Here is a 16,684-nt window from a genome sequence, read left to right on the forward strand (position 1 = left end):
ATTGTTGGGCTGCTATGTACTGGCTCTTATGTACCACTACTTTGGCTTGTATGCACCAAACAAGGCTACTATGTACCAGATACCAAGTAAGTAAATAAAAACACACAAGGAGATAAAACAAAACCATAAACATATTGAAATTGCATCCAATAATTAAAAGTTGTGAAGCAATAAATTCACCAAGCTGCACATTGTTGATACATTCTTATTCCTCTACATGATCCATCAGTTCGGCACAGCGGTTTAGAAAGTCTGATGTTGATATGAATTTGTTCTCATATTTCATCCAGAGGTCATCAAAGGCAATATGCTTTTTTATGACAGCATGCTTCCTTTGGTATCTGTGCATTTTCTTTTGTTTAACTAGTTTTACAATGATGGGAATTCTACTGGCTTCATCATGGAGAATACAAATTAAGAAGTACATGTTAATTGAATTGGTTTTTGCTACTCTGTTAATCGCATGGTGCTACCCTTCTACACCGTTGTTAGTCCGAACAGGGTGTTTGTACCAGCTCCAAAAATGTGGAGGATGCATCTCATTCCTGATCCATATTTTATTATAGTAAGTAATGAGATCTTTTAATCGCTGATCAGGAAGTGGCTGGCTAGTGATATGGCGAAAAGCTAGCTCTATATGTGATGGAGGTAAGTTTGGCAGCGCCATTAACTGCTGAATGAATTGTCTTACAGCGAATTAATTAATATAGGCATTTTGTAGACCTAGTGTTTTTACTCTTCGGTACACTGCTTAGGCCCAGTGAAACCAGCAGCCATGAATGGAAGCCTTGGGAAGGCACACTCCCACAACAACCTCACAAACTGATATTGGTGGTAACCCAGTGATTTTTCTTAGGACAGCTACGTAGTCCTTTTTCTTCCTTCTTGACATTAGGACAAAGCATAATGGAACCTGTTTCAAAATTTCATCCTTCTTTATAAAACGGTGGATACTTGAAAGTTGAACAAAAGGGGTACGGACAAGTTTAAAAGTGCCGTCCACGTACCAGGTTTTAGACTTGGACATGTGTTGCAACTGAATAGACGTTGCAAATATGAGATGCCGTTGCCCATTTTCAAATAGATGAACATGAAAAAAGCCCTGGGGAACATGATTTCTGTTTAATTCAGAACTGGTATCATCAGAGTGTTTTGGACGTTGTCCTTCTCTGGCGCGATTGGTGCATCTGACTAGTGTTTATATTTGGTAAGGGAACATCTGAATTTTCACAGCTTGAGAGTGCTTTCTTTACTATTTCCCCAGATGATGCAAATGGGCATTCCAAAGCTGACTTTTTAACGAAAGCTCGTGTTGATGATTTGAGTTCAGCACCAGGATCCCCAGGATGTGTGTTGGTGGTGTCCACTTTTGAAGTTCATTGTTCCTACTTGCTGTGAAATTGTTGCATAGCACTTTTTTTTTTTTTTTTTTTACCACGGTAGCTGCATATCCATGTTACTGATACAGACGACTCTCGCTTCCTGGTGTACGTAAAACCCAATGAATCAGCGAGGAGAGAGTTGCCTTTTCTTGTTCCACCGGAAACAATTTTGAAGGTCGCAGGAGTGTCTGCAAGAATAGTTGTCGGTAACGCTTCATTAACTAATGAGGTTTCTACAACTGGCGTGATGTTATCAATAGGAAGTATGATATTGAAGTCATTGGGTGTGTTGTTGATTGTTGCAGGCGTTCAACCGGGAAGGCATCAGAAGGATCATCGGCATCGGCATCGGCACCTGAAACCACGTAAATGTAAAATGGTGAATTACAAGTGCTATTTCTCGCAGAATATGTTGTTGCATTCAAATGAAAGTGAGGAACCCCCCCCCCCCAACACACACACCCAAGCCAGCTACATGGTCTTATCAACGGGCTTAGGAAAACAAAAAGAAAATTATGAAAGAGATAAGAAAACAAAAAGATGATTATAATTGTACCTGAAACTTCCATCCAGTCAGGACAGTCTGGGCAACACCACATGAAAACCTGACCAGCTTTCAATCATCTGTTTATATTCCGGTACTCAGATTGTAATATTTCTGTACCACATAAGCGGTGGCGCCACTTATTGCATCCGTCACAGATAAGGGCTTCCTGTCTAGGGCGAACACACAATCCACATCCTGAGCAAAGGGAAACAAACCGCTGATGCCATGGTGGTATAAAAAGGATGACTGAAAGTGCACGTGCACTAGAGTTAGGAAGTAAATGCTGAGCAGATCCACTAGTCTCGAAGGAGCCATGGTGGGGCTTCGAACCTTGTGCCTCTGTCCACTCTATCTGGCATTGAGTTCAGTAACTGTTCACCTCCAGCCATCAACAAGCTAGCTAAGCCACTGCTCAGCTAGCTTGTTTTTTTGTTTTGTTTTTCTATATTGTTAGGTAGTTAAGTGAGTTCAGAGTCCTCCACCGTTCTGGGTATAACTTTGTAATGGTTTATATTAACTTTGTAAAGTTTAATATTACAATTTACATAAGGTACTTATGTGTTATTACTATTTGAGGTACATAGCAGCCATGCATGGTACATAGCAGCCAGGGATGGTACATAGAAGCCGGTGGCACATAACAGCGAACGGTACATAGACGCCTGTTGCCCCCCCACTCTCTCTCTCTCTCTCTCTCTCTCTCCTCTCTCTCTCTCTCTCTCTCTCTCTCTCTCTCTCTCTCTCTCTCTCTCTCTCTCTCTCTCTCTCTCTCTCAGAATTTGGCAAAGACTAAAAAAAACTAAAATAATAAAACAAAAGTTAATTCTCCACAAGGGCAGTAGGATGTATAGATGAAATATATATATATATATATATATATATATATATATATATATATATATATAATTAGGATATGTTTGAATGAATATATATATATATATATATATATATATATATATATATATATATATATATATATATATTATAGCTACAAAAGGAAAGACGGAAAGACTTGATGGAAGTTGGTACCTCCGTCTATTAAGACATTGACTGACTCTCGAAGTTCTAATATACCTCCAATCAAATGTACTGGGTAGTGGATGGAGGTAGGTGAAAGGGTGATCCAATGAGAGTTCAGACACATTTAACAGTTTCAATGCTGCTCATAAATGGCAGAGGCAAGGGACAGTGACATTGCCCTATCGAGCAGGACAATGACCTAGAGGATGACCATATACAGATATGATCAGCACCCAAGCCCCCTCTCTACCTAAGATAGGACCAAGGAGGACTAGGCAATGACTGCTGATGACTCAGCAGATAGACCTATAGGCTCCCCCAAACTCCACATCTTTGGCTCACAAGGATGGCGAGGTTGCAGCGACCAAAGAAACTAACGAGTTTGAGTGGGACTCGAATCCCAATCTAGCGTTTACCAGTCAGGGACGTTACCACATCGGCCACCACAACCCTAGATATTATTCCATTTTCCCTTGAGAAAGGAATGGCTCCATAATGTACTGGAAATTCAAAATCTTTCACGTGATATCTAATTATCAGGTTCACCACTAAGAAGTGAAACTGGTAAACTAAGTACCGAATTCTTTAGTATAATTGGTACACATTATCAATATATAATGAGTACAGCAAGAGCACAATTTTACAAAGGAAACCCTTACTTGAAAAAAAAGAACAGGTAAACATGAAAATCATGTAAACATAGAACAGCAGTTGAGATAAAAAGGATGAAAATACTTTTTACTTTTCCTCAATATATGTATCCATGTGTAAAATTCTACGTAGGTATATTTAAGCATAATTCCCTCTTCATGATGCTTTCCTTTTCAAAAGAATTGGTGCCGACTGTGGGGCCCCAACAGGGAAAATAACCCAGTGATGAAATGAAACAAGGAAAACTAAAATATTTTAAAATAAATATTTCCCATAAAAACTATAAAAACCTTAACAACACAAGAGGAAGAGAAATCAGATAGAATAGTGCGTTCGAGTGCACCCTCAAGCAAGAGAACTCCAACCCAAGACAGTGGAAGACCATGGCACAGAGGCTAAGGCACCACCCAAGACTAGAGAACAATGGTTTGATTTTGGAGTGTCCTTCTCCTAGAAGAGCTGCTTACCATAGCTAAAGAGTCTCTTCTACCCTTACCAAGAGGAAAGTAGCCACTGAACAAATACAGTGCAGTAGTTAACCCCTTGAACGAAGAAGAATTGTTTAGTAATCTCAGTGTTGTCAGGTGTATGAGGACAGAGGAAAATGTGTAAAGAATAGGCCAGACTATTCGGCATATGTGTAGGCAAAGAGAAAGAACCGTAACCAGAGAGAAGGATCCAATGTAGTACTGTCTGGCCAGTCAAAGTATTTCAACGGCCGGCTGGTGCCCTGGCCAACCTACTACCTATTTATGCACGTTACCAGTCCTTGACTGCAAAATGTTCTCGTCGAGTAACGTAACCTGCAACTGCTGGTGCAAGTCTGTAATAATGTCAATAAAACCATTGGTTTATCACTGAATAATAATTTGCAGGTTCCGAACGGTACTTTATGGAACGGAGAAATTATTGTTATTGTTGCTTGTGCATTATTATTATTATTATTATTATTATTATTATTATTATTATCATGACTACTCTTGTTTTTGCAGTTGTGATATTCTTATCTATTTCATTTTTTTTTTTTTGCATTGCTTACAATACACAGGACAAATTTACTGGGGCAGCAACACGAAACAGCTGTTAAAAAGTTTGCCTTTCCCAGTGAACTCAGATGGTTCGATGGTGATTGGTAATGCATTTTTTCATTTTCTCTACATATGTTTGTGCTTTTTTGGTCAAAGTACATCCATCATACTTATCTCCATCTTTCACAGTTAATTTAACACATTAATGAAAACTGCAATTCTACAATACTCTAATAATTGAAGGAAATACGTGTATCGTCAGCAATTTTTAAAATCATATTTCATCCTATATGGACTACGTTTATCTATTTGCCGAATTTTTTTTTAATTTCATTGTGGAATTAACGATAGTTTTACAAATTTACAATGTCCCATAACCATTTTTAAATTTATCAAAATTTCAAATGAATGAAAAAATGCAAAACCAAACTGCCCCCACCCTCAAAAAAAAAAAATTCAATCAGACAATTCTAATCTCATGGAAATTATCTACTTTAAAAGGGTGGAATTAGTAATTGCACTTGCATTTCGTCGCCCTTCAACTTGAAGAATCTACTTGAAGCGATAATTAAGTTATTCTATTATCATAAGTGAGATTTATAGATTATCAAGGACACAGAGAGGAAATTCTCTTTGCCAGACAGACGAAAAAGTGAACCATATTTTCTCAGAATCTTCTAAAGCAATTGATTTTGGAAATACTCTAAAAAGCTTTTAAGAAATTTAGGACTTGGATTATGTCTCAGCAACAAGGTTTGGTTGTTTTATCCTTTGGCTCTCCAGAGCTCCGATTCTTCATTTTCAATCAACACGTTTTCTAATTCTTTTTTTCGGGAGTGCTGAACGGAATACTGTCATGAGTGCATTAAGCACCTATAAATTTAGAAGAGCAGCAGCACTCGTTAAGAGTGCATAACTCTATACCAAGGATGGGTTTTTAATATATACCATACTTTGCCTGAATCACATGAAATATGATATTATTTTGAAGATTGGATGTAGAAATTTATCTTTATTGCCCCCTTTTACCTTGAAGCTATTTTTACTTTTAAATGAATGGAATAATCTTTAAACTTTTGATCTTTAAACACATGGCAGGAAATATAAAAGATAACAGGGGTAAGGATATCACGGGTTTGACGGAAAAAAATATACTTTATCTGGTTAAGGATTACATTATATATTGAAAAAAGTAGTTATGAGACTGATAATTATATATATACATATACACACACATATATATATATATATATATATATATATATATATATATACATATATGTGTATATATGTATATATCCCTATTTATATATAATGTGTATATATATATATATATATATATATATATATATATACGCATATATACGCATATATATATGTATATATATATATATATATATATATATATATACGCATATATATGTATATATATTATATATATATATATATATATATATATATATATATATATGTGTGTGTGTGTATATATATATATATGTATATATATGTATATATAATTTATTATATATATATATATATATATATATATATATATATATATATATATATATATATATATTGAGCTATGCGCATGTGGGAGGAGCTTTGGTGACGTCAATTTTCGGCGACAGTGGCCGAGGCTTGACTTAACCAGATATACATGGTATTAATTGATCTCGGTCAAGTGTATTAACTTCAAGCAGCCATGCCTTCTGTTTGCGCTGTATTTGGATGCCATAATAGAAAAAATACCATGAATAAAGGTATTCAATATTTTAGTTTCCCAGAAGAAGAAAAAAAAAAAACGAAGAAGAAAGGGCGCATGCATGCAAACGCCCAGACGATGGTAACTATAGTCAATTTCTTTTAGCGATGCAGATTTGCACCGACTCGCAGCGGTGCCCTTTTGAGCTCGGAAAAGTTTCCTGACCGCTGATTGGTTGGACGAGATAATTCTGACCAATCAGAGAGCAGGAAACTTTTCCGAGCTAAAAGGGCACCGCTGCGAGTCTGTGCAAATCTGCCTCGATAAAAGAAATGGACTATAGCATACTCTAATTTGTTCAGTTTATTTTGAAGCAGACGACTATTCTGATAACATAAAGTACCGACTCATGGGAATTAAAAAAAAAAAAAAAAAAAAAAAAAAAAAAAAAAAACTCATAACTAATGCCAGGCTGACACTTGCACGACTTTTTGCCACGAATTTGTCGTGGCAAGTCGTGACATTTTGTGGCACGAACTGGAAAATAAAAGAAAAAAAAAATTACCTCAGAATCACAGCTCACCTGTCCACATTGACACGAACTGGCACGACGAGTTCATGCATAGTTTTAGCATAGTTTGCGCACTTCCCGCATCGTTCCGACGAGTTCACGAACAGTTCGCGCATAGTTCACGCCGCGTTCACGAAATTTTGTCGTGACCAAAATTTTGAACATTTCAAAATTCTCGTCACGACATGCCACGATGTCGCGACAGGTTCACGACGAGTTCACTCCAGTTCACGCCAGTTCACGACTCGAGTTGTGACAATGCGTGCCACAAATTCGTGCAAGTGTCAGGGTACCTTAACGTGCACTGAAGGAAGAGGATGTGCCAGCCACCAACCCCCCCCCCCCTATTTTTTACCTATTGATAAGTTACAGGTTGAGCACTTTTCCAAAAACCTACATGATACATTTCTTCCCTTCGACTCTATTTTCCTAAAATATTTTACCGTCTGTAACACCTAGATTACAAAATGTAAATTACATTAACTATCAAATTAAAGTTCTGTACAGTTTTCTTTACTGGGATGCCAAACCAAAAGTAGAATAAAATTCGGTAAAAAATAAAGAAAAATATTTGATATTTTAAAACTTTCGAGGATAATGTTAAATATGATTCCAAATATCGTGTCGGCGTGATATAATGAAATAACAGCGCTGTGACGTCATATATAAAAGTAAACAAAAATTCTAGAAATATCGTACTTGCTTTATATTTGTGTTAGACACGAAATTTGTCATGGATGTACCTAAACATAATGAAAATATCGGAATATTTTTGTTTTAATGTATTTCCAAAAATATAATGAAATATGCTCACAAGATGCCTGCTCAGAATGTCACGGAAATTTAGGATTTTTTTATTTGATTCCAATATCAACATCCATTAGAAGTTTCAAGTAAATATGTGAATTTTTTTTTTTTATCAATAATTAAATAACAAAACCTAGTTTTTGGCTACTGACATTTAAGTTTGGAAATACTTGTAAGATATTTCTTTCTTGATATTTTAATTTCCAGGCATAAAACTCTTCAACATATAATGATACCGCGGGCAGCTAATCAATCATTTTGCAAAAAATATTAACTAATTATGGTCTCCGACTTACCATGAGGTTACTCCTAGACACCACTGTAATTTTCGTCTTGATTTCATTGTTGCACCTTTGCCGGAAAATTACCTCACTGCTGAGGTGTCCTGAGCATCAAATCATTGGAGAGTTTTTTTTTTTTTTTTTTTTTTTTTGTCCAGTAGTGGGTGCCTTTTAATGGCACTCCTCACAAAAAAAAAAAAAAAAGCACCATGGAGGTGGTGCCATTCCGGGTCCGTAAGTCACTCTCTCTTCAGCAATAGTACGTTCTTCTTCCTGAAATTTCCTTTTTTTCTTGATTTTATCTCTTCTTTATTGCTTTCTTTTCTTATAGCATCACAAATTCTCTTTTTACCACGTTTTCCCCCGTAACTTTTCTTGCTTCCTTGCAGAACTTCCCTGTGGCTGTCTGAACTTGCCGGATTCCATTGTTAAATTTTACCACTGCTCAGTATATGCCAAAAAGAAACACAAACATGGCCAAAGAAAGCGTAAATAACAAAAAATAAAAGATCCCTTCAGGAGCGAAACTACAACAACTCTTCTTCAAGGGAATCGAGATGTTACTATTTTCCCTGGCTGTAATTGGTTATTGTATGGTGGACTTTGGTCAATTAGTGGTTCTATTAAGAGGGAAAAAATTGTCAAAAACCGCCAGATATACATGACATGATGACATAACCAGCAATTGTAGGAAAAAAATACAAATACAAACTTTATTACCGAGGTGAATACATTCGAAAGAGTCAGGCCCACTCTTTAAACCGTTACAACTCTATCTCTTAAAGCACCTCAACAAGCTATTGTAAGCACTTAAATAGGTTTCCCATATCATTTTTAATGTTAAAAGATTGGAAATATTGAGTTTTTCAATAAAAACTTTTCTGTTCATGTTTTTTTCCGGTTTATTGCCCCCTAAAGTAACTATTCAGTTTTTTTTTTCTTTTTTTTTTTGTTCTTCACGTATAGGAATTGTTGTTGTGATTTCATAAAATCTGAAATGCAACAATGTCTTTTCAGGTAGCAGTGTATATGAAAAGGAAGAGGATAGATATGCACGAGCCATAAAGCGAGGACTCAAGAGGGCAGCCCAGGAAATGTTATGTGAAATTTAAAATTTCACTGGGTTTCTTTTTACTGTTGGAGGTTCACTTCGGCTTTTAACATTTTGCATTTACAATTACGATTATAACTTGGTTAATAATAATAATAATAATAATAATAATAATAATAATAATAATAATAATAATAATAATAATAATAATACATAAATGAATATCCAATAAGGAATACATAACTAATTCAGTCCCAATGACTTTTCTTTACACAGTAACAAAAGGTCAGCTATTATCCTTATTTGAAAAGTAAATTTCCAACGTCATCAGCATAGTTCTCTGCTTTAAAATGGACTGAACAAATTAGAATATGGTTCCAGTTAACATCGTCTGCGCATTTGCAAGCATGCACCATTTCACTTTCGATATTATCCTTTTGGGAAACCAAGATATCGAATATCCACTATAATAATCTTTTTGCTATTACTATGGCATCCAAATGCAGGAAAAACTGAAGGCATGGCTGCTGGAAGTTAATAAACGTGACAGAGATCAAGTAATAAGTCTATATAGGCCTACCTTTAGTCAAGTCAAACATCACTCCGAAAATTACATGATTATCATGAAACTTTGATGTATGGTCTGTCATAAGGAAAATATGTACTTTAAGTACAAGAAAGTAAAAATATTTATACCATAAGAACTTCAGCATGTTTTGGATAGGTAACTTTGCATTGCGTTACTATGACTACCTGTCAAGAGTCAGTGTTGTCAGGAGAGACCAAGACCGTTTCGAACAAGGTATATAGAGTACTGTATTCTATAGACCTTGGTCTCGAATAGGGAGACTGCTCGTAGCATGACGTCATGGGAAGAGAGAACGTATTTTGCTGGTGATGAGCCAACCTCTCCGAGTATACTTAAAGGACCTGGTCTTGGGTTTGGCAAATTTTCATCGCCACACTGACCACTGTGGATTGGTGATGGGGAGAGACTTTAGTTTGATCATTCACAGCAAACCAACCTAGCATGGGTGTCCCTGACTATAGTCAATTTATTTTAGCGAGGCAGATTTGCACAGACTCGCAGGGGTGACCTTTTATCTCGGAAAAGTTGCCTAATAGCTGATTGATCGGAAGTATTTTTGTCCAAATACCATCATTTTTTTTTTTCAAATAATCACCAAGTAATGTAAATCGAAATTTATTTACTGACCTAAATTTCTCCCTCAGATATAGATTTTGTCAATTGATAATGTTAACGAATAAATATATTATGAAGAATCGTGATGCTAAGTCTAGTAGGTTGGCCAGAGCACCAGCCGCCCATTGAGACACTACCACTAGAGAGTGGTATTGGATCCTTTAACTGGCCAGACAGTAATGCATTGGATCCCTCTCTCTAGTCCCGGCTTATTTTTTTCTTTGCCTACACTTACACAGAATAGTCTGGCCTATTCTTTACATATTCTTGTCTTTCCTCATACATCTGACAACAATGAGATACTTAACACTTCTTCACCCAAGGGGTTAATTACCTCCGCCAAGCGGCGGAGGTTATGTTTTCGGTTCGGTTTGTTTGTTTGTTTGTTTCTCTGTTTGTCTGTCTGTCTGTGGACAACGTAGAGGCCACATTTCTACACGGAATCACTTCAAACTTGGCCAAGTAGTTCCCCAATGTGTATGGAAGAACTGATTAAATTTTGGTCAAGGTCACCCCAAGGTCAAGGTCACAGGGGTCACTGGTGTCACTATGACATAAGTGGCCATATCAAGAGACAGAAATAAAGCACTGACTTTTGCATAAGCCAACAGGGAAGTCCTAGTCCAGGCGCAACCCATGGGTGATGTTCAAATTTATAAAGGTCAAAGGTCAAGGTCATATTGGTGCATTATATCAATGTCATATTAAGTATCAGTGGCAAATGAACAAAGATCACTTGAAGGTCAAAAGTCAAGCAGGTCACTTGAAGGTCAAGGTCACGTGAAGGTCAAGGTCACCTGAAGGTCAAGGTCACGTGAAGGTCAAGTACATTTGAAGATCAAGGTCACTTGAAGCCAAACAGTCAAAAGTCCTTCAACCTCAGTGTCAGGTAACTGCCAAGGCCATTGAATGGTTAAGCTAAATTAAAGGTCAAACGTTACTTGAAAGTCGAAGTCACATCAATTCATGATTCTAGGACATATGGCGCTCTAGGTCACCTTGGCGGAGGTATGTCCTCTACGAGGACCATGTCCGCGTTCAGGACTTGCTCACTTGTTACTGTACTGCAATTTGTTCGGTGTACTTTCATCTTGGTAAGGGTAGAAGAGACTCTTTAGCTATGGTAAGCAGCTCTTCTAGGAGAAGGACACTCCAAAATTAAACCATTGTTCTCTAGTCTCGGGTAGTGCCATAGCCTCTGTACCATGGTCTTCCACTGTCTTGGGTTAGAGTTCTCTTGCTTGAGGGTACACTAAGGCACACTATTCTATCTTATTATTTTTTTTTCTTCCTCTTGTTTTTTTGAAATGGTGTGTTGGGCAGGCGTAATAGAAGGGCCATGGATGCCTGGTGGTTTATCAAGAGGTTGTCTTTTCCTTTTTCTGATTTTTTCTTCTCAAAACCATCCTTACTGTCCTCCCTTCAGTTGGAGTAGCTATCCTGGAGGGTATTTAGCCTTGCATGGTGTATCGGCTCCTCCATGTTGAACAGTTTTTCCGACTTTTTACTATAGTCTATGGGTATCATCAATCACTTTTTTTTATTATTCTGTACATATTGTTTTTGTTATAATTCTTGTTAATCTAGTTTTTAAGTATGATGTCTCTTTTTTATTTCTATTAATTCTTATGCTGTCTGGAGACATTGAGCGAAATCCGTGACCAGTACGTCCTAGATTTCGTCAATGTCGTCTTCTGTATTGCAATATTCGTGGTCTTCATGCAAATATCCAAGACCTTACAGTTGCGTCCAGACAGTATGATATTCTTTTGTGCTCAGAAACTTTGGTTTCTAATTTGAGGCACTCATCTGAGCTCCTTATAACTGGTTTTAAGAAGCCAATAATGCTGAAACGTGATGCCATTCCTAGGGCCAGGGGAATGGCGGTGTATATTAGGACCGAATACCCTGCTTCTCATAAGTCCTGCTATCAATGTGGATGTCATGAGATTCAGGTAATAAAAGTTTGTGGCAGGCATAACAACTTTTATTTGTGTTCGATCTACCCACCAGAATCCAGACATGGATGATTCTATCTTCGATTGTCTTCTTACCATTATGGCTAAGATACAAGAAGATGATAGAAAGGCTTCTTTTGTCTTTGTTGGTGATTTCAATGCTCACCATAGGTAGTGGTTAAGTTCTATCTCTCCTACCGATTGCCATGGCTTAAGAGCTTTAGACTTTGCCTCTGAATCAGGCTGTGAGCAAATCATAAATGAAGCTACTCACAGGTCTGGTAATTGCTTAGACCTCGTATACACTGACTCCCCTGGCGTTATAACTAGTAAGGTTGGTTCTCCAGTCGGGACTTCTGATCATGCCTTGATTTCATTATTAGTGAAGACTGAGCAGCCTGTCCCTGATATATCATATTCCTGTAAAATTTATATGAAATCCCTAGCAGACTGGAATGGGATTTTGCATGATCTTTTGTGCTTGAATTGGTCACAATTATATAATAGTTTAGATCCTGTTGTCCCTTTGAATGAGAATCTAGTCAACATAATTGATAGGCGTATCCCTTCTCGTGTGCTAAGGTACCGAATGAAGGACAAACCGTGGTTCAATGATGATTGTAGACGTGCTTATTTGGAGAAGCAGGAGGCCTATCACCTTTGGAAGGGTAACAGATCAGATTTGACCTGGAACAATTATACTCTGCTTCGAGCTTTTGCTCAGAGAGTTTATGCCTCAACTGAAAAGGAGTACAATTTAATCATAAAAGAAACCCTCTCTGGTACAACTCAGGAACATAAATGGTGGTCTACCCTTAAATCTGCACTCTTTGGTGTAGATGCAACAGTTCCTCCTTTACTTAAACCAGATGGCTCAGTCACTCACTGTCCAAAGGAAAAGGCAACCCTTTTGGCTGATGTTTTTGACAGTAAACAGAGTAATGAAAAACTGGAACTTCCTCACTCCTGTTTTCCTGAGGCTAAACTAACTAGTTTAGCTTTTCGATCTCGTGAGATTAAAGCTCTGTTGATGGACCTTGATGCTTATGGAGGTGTAGACCCAAATGGTATTTTTCCTTTGTTTTTTATAAAGACAGCAGATTTCTTAGCTCCAAAGTTATCTGTTATTTTGCGCAAGTTAGCAAGAAGAGGAGCTTTTAGCACTTGTTGGAGAATTGGTAATATTACTCCTCTATGTAAATGTGTTTGTGGTAGCTCAAGTCCCACTGATTACCGTCCAATTTCCATAACTCCCATATTATCTAAAGTTTTTGAACGTCTTCTGGCAAAACGTCTTAATAGGTTTGCTGAAGGTAATCATCTATTCCCTAGTTTGCAATTTGGTTTTCGTAAAGGCCTTGGAGCATGTGATGCCCTTCTTACAATCTCCAATGCAATACAGAAATCCCTTGATTGTGGTCGGGAAGTTCGTATGATTGGCCTTGATTTTAGTGCTGCCTTTGACCGTGTTAATCATGAGGCCCTTGTTTTCAAACTGAAACAGTTGGGAGTGGGTGGGTCGTTTCTTAGCATTATTATTGATTTTTTAAGTAGTAGATCTCAAAGAGTTGTTGTTGATGGGCACCATAGTGAGTATAGGAATGTGATATCCGGTGTTCCACAGGGTAGTGTTCCTGGCCCATTACTTTTCATACTATATACACATGACATGTGGTTTGGCCTAGAAAATAAGCTTGTTGCATATGCAGATGATGCTACTCTCTTTGCATCAATTCCATCCCCTGAATGTAGGTCTGGGGTTGGTGAATCCCTTAATAGAGATTTAGCTAAAATTAGTGTATGGTGCAAATTATGGGGTATGAAGTTGAATCCTAACAAAACTCAAAGTATGATTGTAAGTAGGTCAAGGACGGTGGCTCCTCAACATCCGGATCTCAGTATTGATAATGTTTCTTTAAATTTGTATGACTCTTTCAAAATCTTAGGTGTGATTCTTGACAGCAAATTTACTTTTGAGAAACATATAAGGTCTGTGTCTTCTTCAATTGCACAAAAAATTGGCTTATTGAGAAAGTCTTTTAAGATATTCGCTGATCAATCTATTCTGAAGAAGTGTTTTAATTCTTTTATTCTACCTTGTTTTGAGTATTGTTCTCCTGTCTGGTCTTCAGCTGCTGATTCTCATCTTAATTTGTTGGACAGAAACTTACGGTCTATTAAATTTCTTATTCCTGATCTAGATATTAATCTCTGGCACCGTCGTTCAATTAGTTCATTATGCTTGTTGCATAAGATTTTTCATAACTCTGACCATCCTTTACATTCAGATCTCCCTGGACAATTCTATCCTGTTCGTAATACTAGGCAGGCAGTTGATTCTAATAGCCAGGCCTTCTCCATTATGAGGCTCAATACTATGCAGCACTCTGGAAGTTTTATTCCAGCTGTTACCAAGTTGTGGAATGATCTTCCTAATCGGGTTGTTGAATCAGTAGAACTTCAAAAGTTCAAAGTTGGAGCAAATGCTTTTCTGTTGACCAGGCGGACATGAGTCTTGTTATAGTTTATATATGACATATTTGTTTTTGACGTTGTTAATAGTTTATATATGACATATCTCTTTTGACATTACTTTTTTTTAGAATGATTTATTGTTAATTTGTTCTCTTCAGTTATTTATTTCCTTATTTCCTTTCCTCACTGGGCTATTTTTCCCTATTGGAGCCCCTGGGCTTATAGCATCTTGCTTTTCCAATTAGGGTTGTAGCTTGGATAGTAATAATAATAACAATAACTTCAATAACAGCAGCCGCCGAAGTCAACGACAGGAGTTTGTTTTCGGAAGCTCGCTGCATAATTTTGTAACTTTTCACATATTTTAAGTAGTCTCCGGGTTGAGAGAAAGCTAATTGTAAAAATATTTGCCAAAAATACACTAATCAAGACAGGCTAATGAAATTTTGAGGCATTATTAGCACTATAATAAGGCATATCCTCTGTAAGTTTTATCATCCTACAGGGAAAATAAAGGATTTTATGAATAAAAATGTGAAAATTGGAGCTAGCGACTAAAGTTGTTTGGTGACCAGTGAGAAACTAATGTCTTGAATTGAAATTCGCTCTGTCATTATGTTTGTTTATCCATATGGAACAAGCAGACCAAGTTTTATCAAAATCGAACAGTAAATAAGCACACAGAAAGAAAAAAACGAGGAGGTTAGGTAGTGAAACCCCGGCTGGTGATGGAGGGATACCTAAAAATAAATATTCACCAAAAATTAAAATTTCGATTTAGGGAAAAAACCTTCTGTGTTTTTCTAGGTATTATGTCACTTAATGGCCTAAAACATCTAAATATTATATTACTTAAGGCATAAGAGCAGGACAAGCAAAGAAATACACCCCTCTCCCGAAAAAGAAAAAACGAGAAATTACGATTTTTGTCTGATGACGAAAATATTGGATATAAAATCATAGTCTCCCCTGAGCCCATTTTCTTTGATATCACTGATATGAGAAAACGTATTTGAACAGTTTTAAAGGGGTAACCTATAAAAATTAGAAAATTACTAATGATATTTCGTATTTTTTCTATTAACATAAGGGGGGCGTTGATGACCAGGGGGGGGCATTATAGAGGCTGGAGATGAATTCTACACATATCACGGCCTTCTGATAGGTAAAAGGAAGACTTTTAGCAAAGAAATAAACAATTGGGAAAATTCACCTCCTCAACCTGGAGAGAACCCTTAACACAAATTAGGATAAATTACAATAAGCACAAGAAAAACCTGTTATAATAAACTCTCTTTGAATACCACAATCTACTAAAAACATGGAATTAATAAATTCGCCATTGGTGAAAATTTTTATGTAATTTATGCAACACTAGCCTACAGTATACTCAAAATGAAAATATGGCTTATAATAAAATCTAAACCTTTATGAAAATAATGATAACCCTTTCCTATACGGACTTACATCATAGGCCTATGATGTAAGTCCGTATAGAAGGGGTTTGCTATTTTTTTTTTCGTAAAGGTTTAGATTCTTGTGTAGGCCTATTGTGTAAAATATGTAGCTTATACACATGCTAAATTAATCAGTGATGTACGCCATCTCAGCTGACGTGTCTCGCTTATCCCTTTCCATACAAACTTAAATCAGTTTTTTTTTTTAAGGTTTAGATTTTATTATTAGCAATAATTTCGGTTTTAGGATACTGTAGTGTTGCATAAATTGCATAAAAATCACAATTAAACTAATTCATAATTTCACCGCCGAGTTACAATCGCATCATCACCCCTCCTCCCTCCCATCCCCCCTTCGGCGTTTAACAGTATAGAATGCTCCTTTTTGCCTGGAGCCACCTAACCGCTATTTTCACCATCAGCAAGTTTTATTAATTCCACGTTTTTAGTAGATTCTGGTATTCAAAGAAAGTTTATAATAACAGGTTTTTCTTATGCTTAGAGAAATTTTTCCCAATTTGTGTTAAAATATGTGAAAAGTTACAAA

The 16,684-nt window shown here is 36.7% G+C and overlaps 1 pseudogene; it reads right to left on the reverse strand.

Annotated features, from left to right (window-relative positions):
* Positions 1 to 469: 469 nt before the first annotated feature.
* Positions 470 to 3,073, reverse strand: LOC137639341 (uncharacterized; annotated as a pseudogene).
* Positions 3,074 to 16,684: the final 13,611 nt, after the last annotated feature.

Source organism: Palaemon carinicauda, chromosome 4 (genome assembly GCF_036898095.1).
Source record: "Palaemon carinicauda isolate YSFRI2023 chromosome 4, ASM3689809v2, whole genome shotgun sequence".
Classification (NCBI taxonomy): Eukaryota; Metazoa; Arthropoda; class Malacostraca; order Decapoda; family Palaemonidae; genus Palaemon; species Palaemon carinicauda.